This window comes from Triturus cristatus, chromosome 1_1, assembly GCF_964204655.1.
Source record: "Triturus cristatus chromosome 1_1, aTriCri1.1, whole genome shotgun sequence".
Lineage (NCBI taxonomy): Eukaryota > Metazoa > Chordata > Amphibia > Caudata > Salamandridae > Triturus > Triturus cristatus.
This window is the reverse complement of record NC_140579.1, coordinates 733,687,293-733,700,135: the sequence shown is the minus strand read 5'-3', so window position 1 is coordinate 733,700,135 and position 12,843 is coordinate 733,687,293. Positions and strand designations below refer to the sequence as shown.

The 12,843-nt window shown below is 48.5% G+C and overlaps 1 pseudogene across 1 annotated transcript in view; it reads right to left on the bottom strand.

The window, feature by feature from the left end:
• LOC146870980 (innate immunity activator protein-like) overlaps positions 1-2,145 on the bottom strand; it is a 102,600-nt pseudogene extending 100,455 nt beyond the window's left edge. Inside the window, exon 1 of the transcript XR_014978969.1 lies at positions 2,116-2,145. The product of XR_014978969.1 is annotated as an innate immunity activator protein-like (transcript). The remainder of the gene's footprint in view (positions 1-2,115) is intronic.
• Between the last annotated feature and the right edge of the window lie 10,698 nt (positions 2,146-12,843).

Below are 12,843 nucleotides of genomic sequence, written 5' to 3'. Positions count from 1 at the left end.
CCCTGTTGCCTGTGACCATTGCTGCTGAACACGTGTGGTCCCAGTCTCCAGCAGGAATTCCTCCGAAGATCAGAGACCTACCTTGTCCTGAGGGACCGTGGGCTCCTGGTGAGTGATTCCTCCCAAGGCATCTTTGCGATCCCTTGCCGGTTGGCTTGTGGGTCCCCAGCAATGTTCCCTCTAATTTTTTTCCTCTGTGTGCAGCAGTGTTAGGTCTCTGTGCGCTGCAGCCAATGCTATGTGCGCCAAGAACCGGACCGCACATATGGTGCAGTGACAAATATCAGTGCAAACATCACTCCAAACTTTTGCTTAAAAAATGAAAATACGGTGCATTCCACACATACAGTGCCACATGATGGCTCTTAAGGCAGGTTTTCAATTTACATACACACACCATGACATGAATTGGTTACACAGGCAAGCACACTTCGGCTTTAGAAAAGCACAGGACTCCAACAGTGGTACCAATATAGGATTTCAGTAATTATTCTCAACTAGAGCTCTGTTCACAGGGTGTGGAAATGTCTGGAGCCTATACAAGCTGTAATAGCTGGGGAAACATGCAGAGGGGCACATGTTATGCCCCCCTGTGTGCATGCACCCCAAGTTCCTGCAGGGCATGGACTTGGCAGTCCATGCCCTGCAGGAATTTGCTTTGGCGTTCCCATTTCGGTGCCTTTTTTATAGGTACCGCAGTGGGACAGCCGGGCACTTTGAGATCTGCATGTTGCACATTCTTTGCAGCAGGCATATTAACCCTCTGCTGTACCTTAGAACTTGCACTAGAGAAAACTCAGACAGTTATCTTGACATATTTATTATTGCATGAAAATTGCTGGAGTCAAGGAACATAGCAGCATGTGCTATTAATACAATAATATACCTTCAAACACGGTGTCCCCCCCTCCACCCAACTGAAGTCTGCACCCGGTACAGTGGCACCCGTCACACCTTCCTAGGGCTGGCACTGGCCCTGCGGCTGCGCCTTATTAACCAAAGAAATGCAGCAAGTCTACAGGCACATCCTAAGGATTTTGGGGTCCCTGGGCCAAACCTATTTTGGGGTCCCCTGTTCAGAACAGGTTTGAATTTATGATTTAATTTCAGCTCTTTCTTGCCCTCTTAGGCCAGGTCACTGACAGTATACAGGCGCAATTGTCTGGATTCTAAATGTGTTTACATCTAATGTTCAGGAATAGTGATGTGTGTTATCAATATTGTAACACATCAGCAGTTCACTAATAATACTGCAAATAATATCTGTGACACACTCCCATGTCTCATGTTTGGGCCTATTGCGATCTAAAAGAAACCTTTTTATGGATGTTGAATGAAAAATTAACATTTCTCTGCAGAATGGCAATAAAAGACTCTCGCACATCACCCACCTTATAAATAAATTAAGGGAAAATGGTATTCAAAACAATCGGTCTAGTAATTATTCAAGGTCATCACGGCAAGACTATCGGGAGGCTCCCCTTAAAGGCTGGGGCCCTGGGCCAGAGCCCACTTTGGCCATGCCTTAAATCGCCTCTGAAGTCTCAGCCCTGTGAAGGCCGCCATCCACGGCAAATTCAATTATATTGCCGAGCCTGGGGTCCAAGTCTTGTACAGTCACGGAGTCAGTGACTGACTTTCACTCGGTTGTGCAGCGACCCCAGGCCGCCAGGACAGCTGACCAGCCTGGAATAAGGAGAAGGGCACCGGCAAACTGAAATGATTGCTGCTCGCTGCAAACGGGTAATAATTGAAATAATTATCTTTCATTACGACAGTGAGCAGATGTCTGTGTAATTCGATCTAGACTACAGATGAAATTTTTTTAGTTGATGGGGACGTTTACCCACAGGGTGTGGATACTTAACGCAACTTTGCTTCGCTCCAGCACTGCCTTAGTTGCCCCTCACCCAGCGTAAATCCATATGCACCTGTCAATCACTTTATAAAGAGCCAGTTGCAGGGCCCTGTCCAGCTGTACGCAACACAAAAGGGGGGGGAGAAAACGGAGTGACTGTCACATACAGGCAGAGTTCAGAAAGCTGTAATTTGCTTCCCCACCTACCCAATAGAAGTCAAATGTCAGAAAGGAATACAGCCCAGACATCTGCTTACGGTGGACACCGTGGGAATGCCAATGTACATCCTTACTAGGCAGTGTGAGATTTTAGTGCCGTCAGCCTTAACTGGGCTGAAAACAATTCACACGAACATGACGTTCGCTGGGCATACCTCGAAAATTCGAAGTTCACATAGGATGATATCGCTCGTAAAGGTACACACAGTCAAGTTTTTAAGCTTATCGGTTAAAATTCATCAGGTTTACATCACATTGCTGCAACAATGCTGCTCTCGCAAACCAGTCCCCCAGTAATTGCTGTTGCAGCTCAGCGCTGGCTGAGTTAAATTACAGGAAGACCGATGCCGGTCTTCGACCTCCTGACCTCGACACACAAGTGCATGTTCGTGCCCTTCTATTACTGGTGCTTTACAGTTAAAATCCTCTTTGGGTTTATCCTTTCTCAAATGCGTGTAATTTCTAATATTTCTATATTTCTCTCAGCTTCATTGCGTGTTTAGCTCGCGAGAATATGCCACTCATAGTTGTTGAAATGTCACTCGTAATTAGACCCAAATTTTGCTTCGAGACACCCATCACGGCTCTCTGTCCCCTGCTTGCTCGGTCTGCCTTTCACAAATGAAAGGCAGCAAGTCTACAAGCATGACGTGCTTGTAGACTTGCTGCCTTTCATTTGTTAATATGGCACAACACTGAACAGCCGAGCAGATTGTGTGCCTTTGTTAAAGTAACCATGTTAATAGCAGCGCTTGACGGCCGCTGCGATTAACATGATTACTTACAAAAAGGGACACAATCTGACCATTTTTGCGCTGCACACATTTTAAAAGCGGCGGCGCCGAAGGTCCTCAGTTGCCTGTGCGCGCTTTGTAATTTACAGTGCGCGCTCCAGGAGATATAGGTGCGCGCCCGCTCACACATGCACGTTGGAGGGAACAGTGGTCCCCAGTAGACCTTTCTACAGAACCAAAGGGCTCCCCTGGTTGCTCCAGGCCTGCCCTGACTTACCTTCGCTGGGTGAGTCCCTCAGACCTTGCTGGTCTGCACCGCTGACTTTCTTCACTTTCCACGAGACTTGCTGTTGCCAAGGCTTGTTGGCTCCAATCGGGTTGCCGACACCTCATTAAGCTGTAGACTTCGTGGGACACGCCGAATCCAGCTCCTGGTCATTGTTGACGCTTCCTGGACCTCGTGGCTGAAGAGTCAAGACGCCTGTGATCACCTGAAATCACCCGACGACTGTGGGCATCCAGCTTCCTGGCCCCGGTTCACTGGCAAGTGACTTTAAACACTGTCTCCTCTGCTTTCAGGTCTTCTTTCTTCTGAATCCAGCCTTGGATTCCACTGGACACTTCTCCTGTCTTCACAAGCAGCAAGTCTTCTTTGCCTCCCATTGAAAACGACGCCGCGACCCGACACCAAAAGACACCTATGCACCCGGCTTCCCTGGGTGAGGTAACTCCAGCACTATGGTGCTCCTGTGGGTGTTGGCTCTAGAACTACTTACCCTGTAAGTGACTTGCTTGTAGACTCTCCTGAAGTACCCTAAAACTTTAAAATTCCAACCGCGACTTGCTCCATTGAAGTCTATTGGGATCCGCGGCTGTGTTTTCACACTGCATGCGTCTCCCGTGGGTCCTTTACTTACCTGCCTTGGGTGGATTAGTGAGGCCCCAGCGCTTCTGAAGGCCCTGGGCCTTGTCTCTTCTCAAGTCGATATTCTTATACCTCTTTTTTAGTATATGGTCTGGTACGCCCCTAGGGCCCCAGCCATATAAGTGCTTAATTTGTTGTGAAACGTTGATTTGTGCATATGTTCCTGACTTCTAATCTCATAAAGAGATTAGTAGAGTGTGTCTAGTAATAAATACATATATATTTTATATATATACCTGTGTGGTGTCCTTTCATTTAGTGATTCAAGAGATTATAAGGTAAAACAAGCTGCTTTACATTCCTCAAAATACTTAGCCTGAAGGCTGCTCTCCACAGCTACCACTAGGATTGCTTTCTTTAAAAGGTTGTCTTAAACCTATCTACCATAAGAGTCGAATTGTACTGGTGCAAGGTGGCCACTTTAACCCCTTCGACGCTCATGACGGAGCGGTTCCGTCATGAGCGTCGGTTGTGCTGTGCGCATGACGGAACCGCTCCGTCACGGCCCCGCCCGCGCACAGAACCTTCAGCACGGCGCGGAAATCCGTGCCGCGCTGAAGGGGTTAACTAGTGACCGGCATATACCAGGCCAACTTCTCACACTTGTCATGGGTGCGGAAAATTGGGGCATTGGAAAAACGAGTGTAAAATTATACAGAACAATAATGGCCCAAATCAAAATTTAAATCCACAGACTCAGAATGAGGGGATAATGAATCAACCGCAGCAGGTTATAAATCTACAGAGTCAGTTGCCACCTGCCCCTGTGCCAAATTTTGTGAACCAGACCAAGTACAGTGTGGACAAAATTCTGCAACTTCGCAATTTCTTTTACGGGACCCTTATTTCGATGACAGCGACCAATGAAGGTGCCTGAGAGGGGAGGAAAAGGAGTGCGTACTTGGCGCATCCTTACCGGTAGATCAGTCAGGTCCATATGTTGATGATAAAGTAGAAGGAAAATATAATACCTTCTTATTGGACACTGGTGCTACCGTTCTACTGTGAGAACAGCAGACATTCCAAACCTACTCCTCTTGGGAGAAGCGATCCAAGTAGTGGGCTTTTCCAATAAGCAGATTAGGACCCCTATTACAGAACCCATGGAGGTACGCATTGGCAATTTTAGTGAAATGCAGAAATTCATAGTGTGTGACTCCAGTCCTGTAAATTTATTAGGAAGAGATCTACTGTGCCAAATGAACTGCACAATATTTTGCAATTCAGACCCCAGATGAAGACGGAGTCTACAAATTTATGTTAGCTAAACAAGGCACAGAAATAGACGAGATGTATTCTATGATGATCAAAAATGACTTACCAGATGAGGTCAAAACGACAGTAAATCCAGATGTGTGGGATTTTACAGGAAAAGATGTAGGGTTAATGGCAAATGTACACCCAGTAAAGAAAGGTACAGATTACCCAAACACTCGAAAATACAAGATGAGTCCTGAAGTTAAAACTGGTGTTGCAGCAGAAATTGATCGAATGATCGAAAAAGTCATTTTAAAAGAAATAATGAGCAGTCCCTGTAATTCACCTATAATTGTCATTAAAAAAAACAAGTGGAAAATATAGCATAGTGCAGGACCTGAGAAAAAGTAATAAAATTGTCGTGCCTTGTTGCCTTGTAGTGCCCAACCCAGCTGTGATTCTGTACCAGATACCCTGGAAGGCAGGATGGTTTACCGTAATTGATTTATGCCATGCTTTTTTCTCTATCCCATTACACCCAGACAGCAAATATCTTTTCTCCTTTAAATTTGAGGATCGTATTTTAGTTTGGAATCGTGTCCCTCAAGGGTACACTGAAAGTCCTTCAATTTTCAATCAAATACTGAAAAAGTGCCTAGAAACCTTAGTGTTACCCAGACAGTTGGTATCAGTGCAGTATATTAACGACTTACTAGTCGCATCCAAAACAAAAGAGGACTGTGTTGCTGATTCAATTGCCTTGTTGAACCATTTGGCTGAAGGTGGGCATAAAGTGTTCCCCGACAAATTACAGTTTTGCCAAACCAGTGTCAAATATCTTGGACACCAAATAGAACGTGGAGTGAGGACAGTGACGGATGAAAGAATAGAAATAATAAGACAAATGAAATTGCCACAAACCCAGAGAGAAATCAGAATGTTCCTTGGAGTTGTAGGATACTGTAGGCAGTGGATTGTGGGGTTTTCCTTATTGGCCAAACCCGTAATACAAATGACCAAGAAATGAGAAAAAGATCCAATAGAATGGGATGATGAAAGTATGGAAGCATTTGTGAAATTACGAAAATGTCTATGTGAAGCCCGAGCATTAGGAATTCCAGATTATTCAAAAGAATTCGCACTGTTTTGCTGTGAGAGGAATAGTTGTGCACTCTCGGTTTTAACTCAGAGACATGGCTTAATGCAACGACGGGTGGCATATTTCTCTGCTACTTTAGACCCTGTAACCTTAGCATTACCTGGTTGTTTAAAAGCAGTAGCTGCCACCTGTACAAGCCTAGAACAAAGTGAGTCAATTGTGATGGGACATCCAGTAAAAGTGCACGTTCAACATTCAGTGGAAATTCTATTAACAAGAACTCGAACTGAATATCTCACTCCTAGTCGAATGGCAAAATACGATAGAATCATCTTAGGTGTTGAAAACGTGACAATAGTCAAGTGTACAGTGTTGAACCCTGCCACTTTGTTACCAGATGCCTATGGAGAAAAAGTAAAGGATGACGTCTAACACGATTGTCTGGATGTGACAGAGCTTTGTACTAAGCCCCGTCCAGACATACAGGAAGAACCCCTGAAAAATGCAGAACACGAGTTGTTTGTAGATGGCTCGTGTATGCGCCATGAGGAGGGAGGGCTAAGTGCTGCTTACGCTGTATGTACATTGGCTGGAATAGTTGAAGCATCCTATTTGCCAGGAGCCAAATCGGCACAAGTAGCCAAATTGGTGGCTTTGATTAAAGCATGCAAAATTGTGAAAATTGGAAAGTAACCATTTATACCGATAGTCAGTATGGTTACGGGGTTGTGCATGATTTTGGCCCAGTCTGGATGCAGAGGGATTTCTTGACTTCTTCAGGATCCCCAATCAAAAATGGAAATTTCATAAAGGAATTGCTTGAAGCAATACAATTGCCAAAAGAAGTGGCAGTGGTCAAGTGTGCCGCACATCAGTCAGGAAATGACTATGTGACAGCTGGTAACAGGTATGCAGACCAAGTTGCCCAACAATGTGCTAAATATAAATTAGCAGTAAACAAGAAGATCGAAACAAATGGAATCAGCTGCCAACTTATGCTATTTACAGGATTAGAGACATGGGAAGAAGTAAGACAACTGCAGGATGAGGCAGAGATAAAGGGAAAGGAAGAATGGGTAAAGGCTGGGTGTCAAAAGAGGTCAGAAGATGATGTCTGGATTTGCCCAGATGGCAGGCCAGTAATGCCAGACTGCATGCTTTCACAAATGGCTAGAATATATCACGGAGACACTCACATAGGCAGGGATGCCATGATCAGACTCTTTCGACAGGATTGGTTCAATACAAGGTTCAGGAGTGTAGCAGAGAGTCTATGCCAGAGATGCTTAATTTGCCAACAAATGAATCCAGGACAAAAGACAGTGGTCTGTATGGGAACAATTAGAAAAGCAGAAGGCCCCTTTATAAGAATACAGATTGACTTTATTCAATTGCCCCCTTGCAGAGGATTGAAGTACATACTTGTAATAGTCTGTTTGTTTTCACGGTGGGTGGAGGCATACTCTACACGAAAAAATGACAGTATAACAGTTGCTGAGGGAACTGATTCCTCGATTCGGTTTTCCGGTAACTTTAGAATCAGATAGAGGGTCTCATTTTAATAATGAAGTAATCCGACTAATCTGTGAAGCATTTAAAATTGAACAGCACTGTGCATACCGCCCAGAGGCTTCTGGAGTGGTAGAACAACTGAATGGCACTATAAAAGCAAGACTGGGAAAGATATGTGCATCTATACTGGATTGGCCTGATGCTTTACCTCATGTTCTGATGGGTCTCAGAAGCATTCCTGATAGGAATACAGGGTTGAGTCCTCATGAAATACTCATAGGAAGAGCAATGAGACAGGCATGTATACCAGGATACAAACGGTTGAATATATCTGATGATTAGGTATTGGAATATTGCAAAGAACTGGCTGACCTAGTGCGTTCTATCTCTCACCAGGTTGGAGAAGACGCAGTTGCCAGGCAGCCAAATCAAGCACATGACCTGAATCCTGGTGATTGGGTGGTGGTGAAAGAACACACTCAAGAGTCGTGTCTAGCACCCAGGTGGGGAAAACCACAGCAAGTTATATTGGTACCACCACAGCAGTGAAATGTGTAGGCTTACCTAATTGGATTCATGCAAGCCATACCAAGAGAGTACCAGCACCTGGCCCAGAAGGTTCTCAACCTACACAAGGAGTTGAGGCTGCGGAAGGTTGTACAGCTGAAGGATCTAGAATAACAAGCCCTGAAATAGCTGATCGAGAACAACCAAGCACAAGTCAGGATGACTGGATACCAGTGATTGGCATACCTGAAGTAAATGTGAAAACAAGAAGCCAAATCCATCTAGAAAGACAGGAGAGCATTAAGGACCAGACAGGTATAGAAGAACCAGCTCCGGAAAGAGGTGATACAGCTATTGGAGAACCTGAGCAGGAACAGATAAGGAGAGAACAATCTACTCAGACTGAAGCGGATGCAACAATACATGGGTCTGAGGAGGGACAGATAGGTCTAGAAGAACGCATTCGGGCTGCAGAAACCCAAAGTGCAATAAGACCCGAGCAGCACCAGTTAGGAAAAGAAAAACAAGTTCAGGTAGGAGAAGAGAAAATCAAGATAAAACCTGAACAGGGTCAGACTAGGGAAGAAGAACGCATCCAGGCAGAAAGTGATGGTACAAGAGTAAGCCCTGGACAAGGTCAGACAGAGAAGAAATCTGAAGACGAAAGATAACCAAGTTGTGCCACAACATAACGAAAATAAAAGAACACTTGAAGACGGTGGCAGTGCACTGCAAGCAAAAGGGTCAGAAGAGGTGACAACTGGCCGAGTGTTGTGAAGAGGCTAAAGTATCATTTCAAAATAGTTAATCAAGAACCTGATCAAGGAAACAAAATTTCTAGTCAGTCGGGAACATCTGCTGAACAGCCCAGACGACAAAGTCAAAGATTGAGAATATTGAACAATAAATTTCAAGGGTCCTGAATCGACCTATGTAATTCTTGAACAATTTGAGAATCTAGATTTGAATGATGAAATTGATGAACAGATGGGGGCGCTAGGTGGCGCATGAGCGGAATGGCTGCCTCTTAGAGGAGCTCCCGCAGAATGATGTCTTTATCCGTTTATTTCTCCTTTTCCCGAGCCTGATGCCCGACTGGAGACTGCTCGCGGCGTGGGTGGGTGCCCGGTGCATCCCCCGGTGATCATTTGAGGCCGTGTGGGGCTGCGTGGCTGGGACGATTGCCTTCAGTGGGTGGCAGCGGACTGTGGCGGTGATTGGTCTGGGACTGGCGATCGGCGCAGTCCCTCACGCGAGCGGCCAGCGCTCCACGCGGCGGACGGGCCACGCAACGACGTTCGGAAGACGCTGCTGGGTCTGAGGAGAGCGTTGCTGACCGGCTGCGCCGGTGTACAAGTCTCCGTGCATCGGATGGGCTGCAGTGGCGGCTTCGCGGCGTAGACGGAGCCTGCGGGTGCTGGCGGCGAGCTGGGACCGGAGGGCTGCCGCCGGACTCTCCACCCCCTGAACCCTGCCTGGTGCGCTGCGGTCATGTCTGAGGTGGCGAGGACCGGGACCTGCGGCGTGTGAGTCAGAGGCTGCCTAGAGGCGGCGGTGGAGGTGAGCGGGACTTTGTGCAGAAGGCTGCGGGCGGAGGAAAGCTGGCGGGCGGATTGCTTGCCCACGCAGACGACGTGACAGCCTCCGGAGCACGGGGGGAGCGCTGCTGCTGATTCCCAGGTGCCTGACTCCCGATGGCCGGAGGGGCTGGGCTAGACACTAAGGTGCTGCTAGTGGGGGTGCTTTGATGGCCTCCTTGTCTGCTAGGTCCTCATATGCAGAGTGCGGACCCGCGCTTGCTGCCTGCTAGCTGGAGACTGTGCCAGGGACTGCGAGAACTGAGGGGCGCTTGTACTACACGCTGGAGAAGGTCGGGATAAGGCCGCAATAGCAGGGTATTGGATTGCGGCCGGCGTAGGCTGTTGTTCCCGCTGAGTCCTAGTGGAGACGCTGGAGGGCGCAAAGTGCTACTGAGGTGCCTGTTAGTGTGGGATGACATCGTGAGGGGCACTGTGGATCCAGTCCCGAGTCCATCGGTGGTGTTCGTGCTGTGGACGGTGAGTGGAGAGTGCGGGTAGGACTGAGTGCGGCGCGCTGGTCTATCACTCGTCAAGCAGAGGCATTGCTTAGAGTACTGCGCACTGGGATACTGCGAGGTGGGGCTGCCTGGGGGTGCACCCGGACCGAGCTTCTGCAGTGGCAGCGGCGGACCCCGCAAGATGGGGAAGTCAGAGGCTCGCCAACAGAAGCTATCCTTTGATACCCGGAAGCAGGCGACACAGCCGCGGCTCGAGGCGGGCAGGGGAGGTGCCACTTCCCAGGAGGGACAACCGAAGACCTCCGACAACGACTTGCAAATTATACTTGCTGAGATGAGACAAGGGTTTGCCGCAATTACTGATAAAATGTATACCCTGGCCGCCCGCATGGACACAATAGTGCGGAAAATTGAGGGGCATGAAACTTGGCTGACTGAGGCGGAGCAGCGTATCTCTGATGTAGAGGACACTGCAGCACATGTGCAAACGGCAACCGAGCAACTAGATAAACTGCTCAAAGTCATAGCAGCTAAGAACGAAGCGTGCAGTCGGCGCAACAACGTGCGCGTTTTGGGGATCCCGGAGAGCACCAACACGGGTAGGCTGGAAGAATACATTGAAAAATTGCTAATGGACGTTGTGGGAAAAGATTCTTTGTCTTCGCAATTTGTGGTGGAGCGTGCTCATCGCTCCCTGGGACCTAGGCCACCACCTGGGGGCACTCCCCGGCCTATCATCGCTCGCCTGCTTAATTACAGGGATAGGGATGTGGCCCTGAGGGTGGCCAGGGAGAAGAAACAGCTGTCCTATAACGGGGTGACCTTCACCATGTACCCTGACTTTACCATGCACGTACAGGAGGAGCATCGTCGGTTCTTGGCGGTGAAGCAGAAACTGAGACAGGCTGGCATAGATTATGCCTTGCTGTACCCAGCACGCTTGCGGGTGACCCATCAGGGAACACAGAAGTTTTTCACCAATCCGTAGCACGTGGAGGACTTTCTGAAACCGGTCCGTAGGAATGCCAAATTACCGTCGTCACAATCGGAGATGAGGCGATCCCCCACGCCGAAAAAGGACTGATGACAAGCATGAACGATGTGTGCAGGAGAAGTATGCCACTGCCGAGGCTGCTGGCCATGCAGTTACATGTGGAGTTGAGTGGGTGGAATATATATATATAGACTGGTGATGTTGCCACTTGTTAGCTGGACACGGACAATATTGGGCTGCTGTTGGGCAGGACATGGCGGAAGGGAGTAGAACATTCTAATCTCATCAGTCGCCCTCTAGTTTGAGTCCGGGCCTGGTGACTGTTGTGGCTTGGTCCGAACCGACTGGAGGGTATAGTGCGGCATCTAGACGAAAGGCCTCTAAGGGAAGTACCCTATGTTTGTTCTTCACAGTTTGCAGCTCCTATCTCTGCTCGCCTTGAGTGGGGCATGGGTAGTGCTCAGGTTATTGAGTACAGTTGGGAAGCTGTTGGGAGTTGGGGTGGAGGGGGGGGGGGGGGGACTATTGATGCTGGCATGATTGGGAAGCTTCAGTGGGTGGGGGAGGGGGGGGGGGACGGGAGACTTCATGAGTACTGTTGGGGATTGCTGCAATGTGTTGCATATGTGCAGGGTCGTTTAGGGGAAGGCAGGTGGAGGTATATTGGGCTGAAATGTGTAAGGTTGGCTTGTTCGGATGGCGTCAATGGATCGGGAGGGTAGTGGTGTGATAAAAATACTGTCGTGGAATGTGCGAGGCCTGGGGGACCCGAGGAAGCGCAGGAGGATCTTGGCGTATCTGGATAGGCAGCAGATCCAGGTGGCGCTGCTGCAGGAGACGCATCTAGACCCCAGGGCTACTAGCACCTTTGCATGTAAGTGGGCGGGACATCGTCTGTTCTCCTCATTTTCCTCTTATGCTCGCGGGACGGCGATCCTTTTTCGAAAACAATTGCACTATGAGCCGGCAGGAACCATATCAGATGCGCAGGGTCGTTATGTGATCACATGGGGACGGCTGGGGAGAGACTCCATAACGATAGCAAACTGCTATTGTTAAATGGTAGCGGCAGTCGTAGTCGATAACCTTTCAAGTATTGCCCGGCGGTAATCGCCTCTTATACCATTCGATGCTAAACCAATAAAGAGGCAGGCGCCGGAGACTGGAAGGCAGGAAACAAAGTTTTATTCCGTCGGAGTGGAACACATCAGATCAGACAGTGAGGTATTGTCACGAGGTGCTCTAACTGCATCTCTGAGGCCTGGCCTCTTATACACAGGTTTATGACTTTATTGCAGGTTTATCATACATGGCACATTTTTGAGATCGCTTTGATACATGAAAGAACATCCTCAGAATCCCCACTTCAAGCTCGTTCCCACACATATCTACAGTGGAAGTCCCCACCCCACCCACAGTAGGAGATGGCTATCACACAGCTGGACATTCCGCCAATTCCCGGGGGTGTGTGCGACCGGTCGGGTCTCAGGGGGTGGGGGGCCTTGATCTACTGTAATCCCTTTGATGTGGGGTGTTTCCCTTACAGTAGGGGCAATAAACTGCATCCGCAGGGCTAGGTGATGGCCTGGGATCGGTTCGGACAATGGGGCGCAGAGGAAGGGGGTTATCAAAGAGATGCATGACCATGTATGGGATGTCGGTCAGGCGTGGGTTGTGGTTCCATGGCAGGGTCGCGCAGAAGGAGAGGGTTTATGGCCCGTGTATGAGAGAGCGGGGGTGGCCGGCGCGCGGGGAAATGC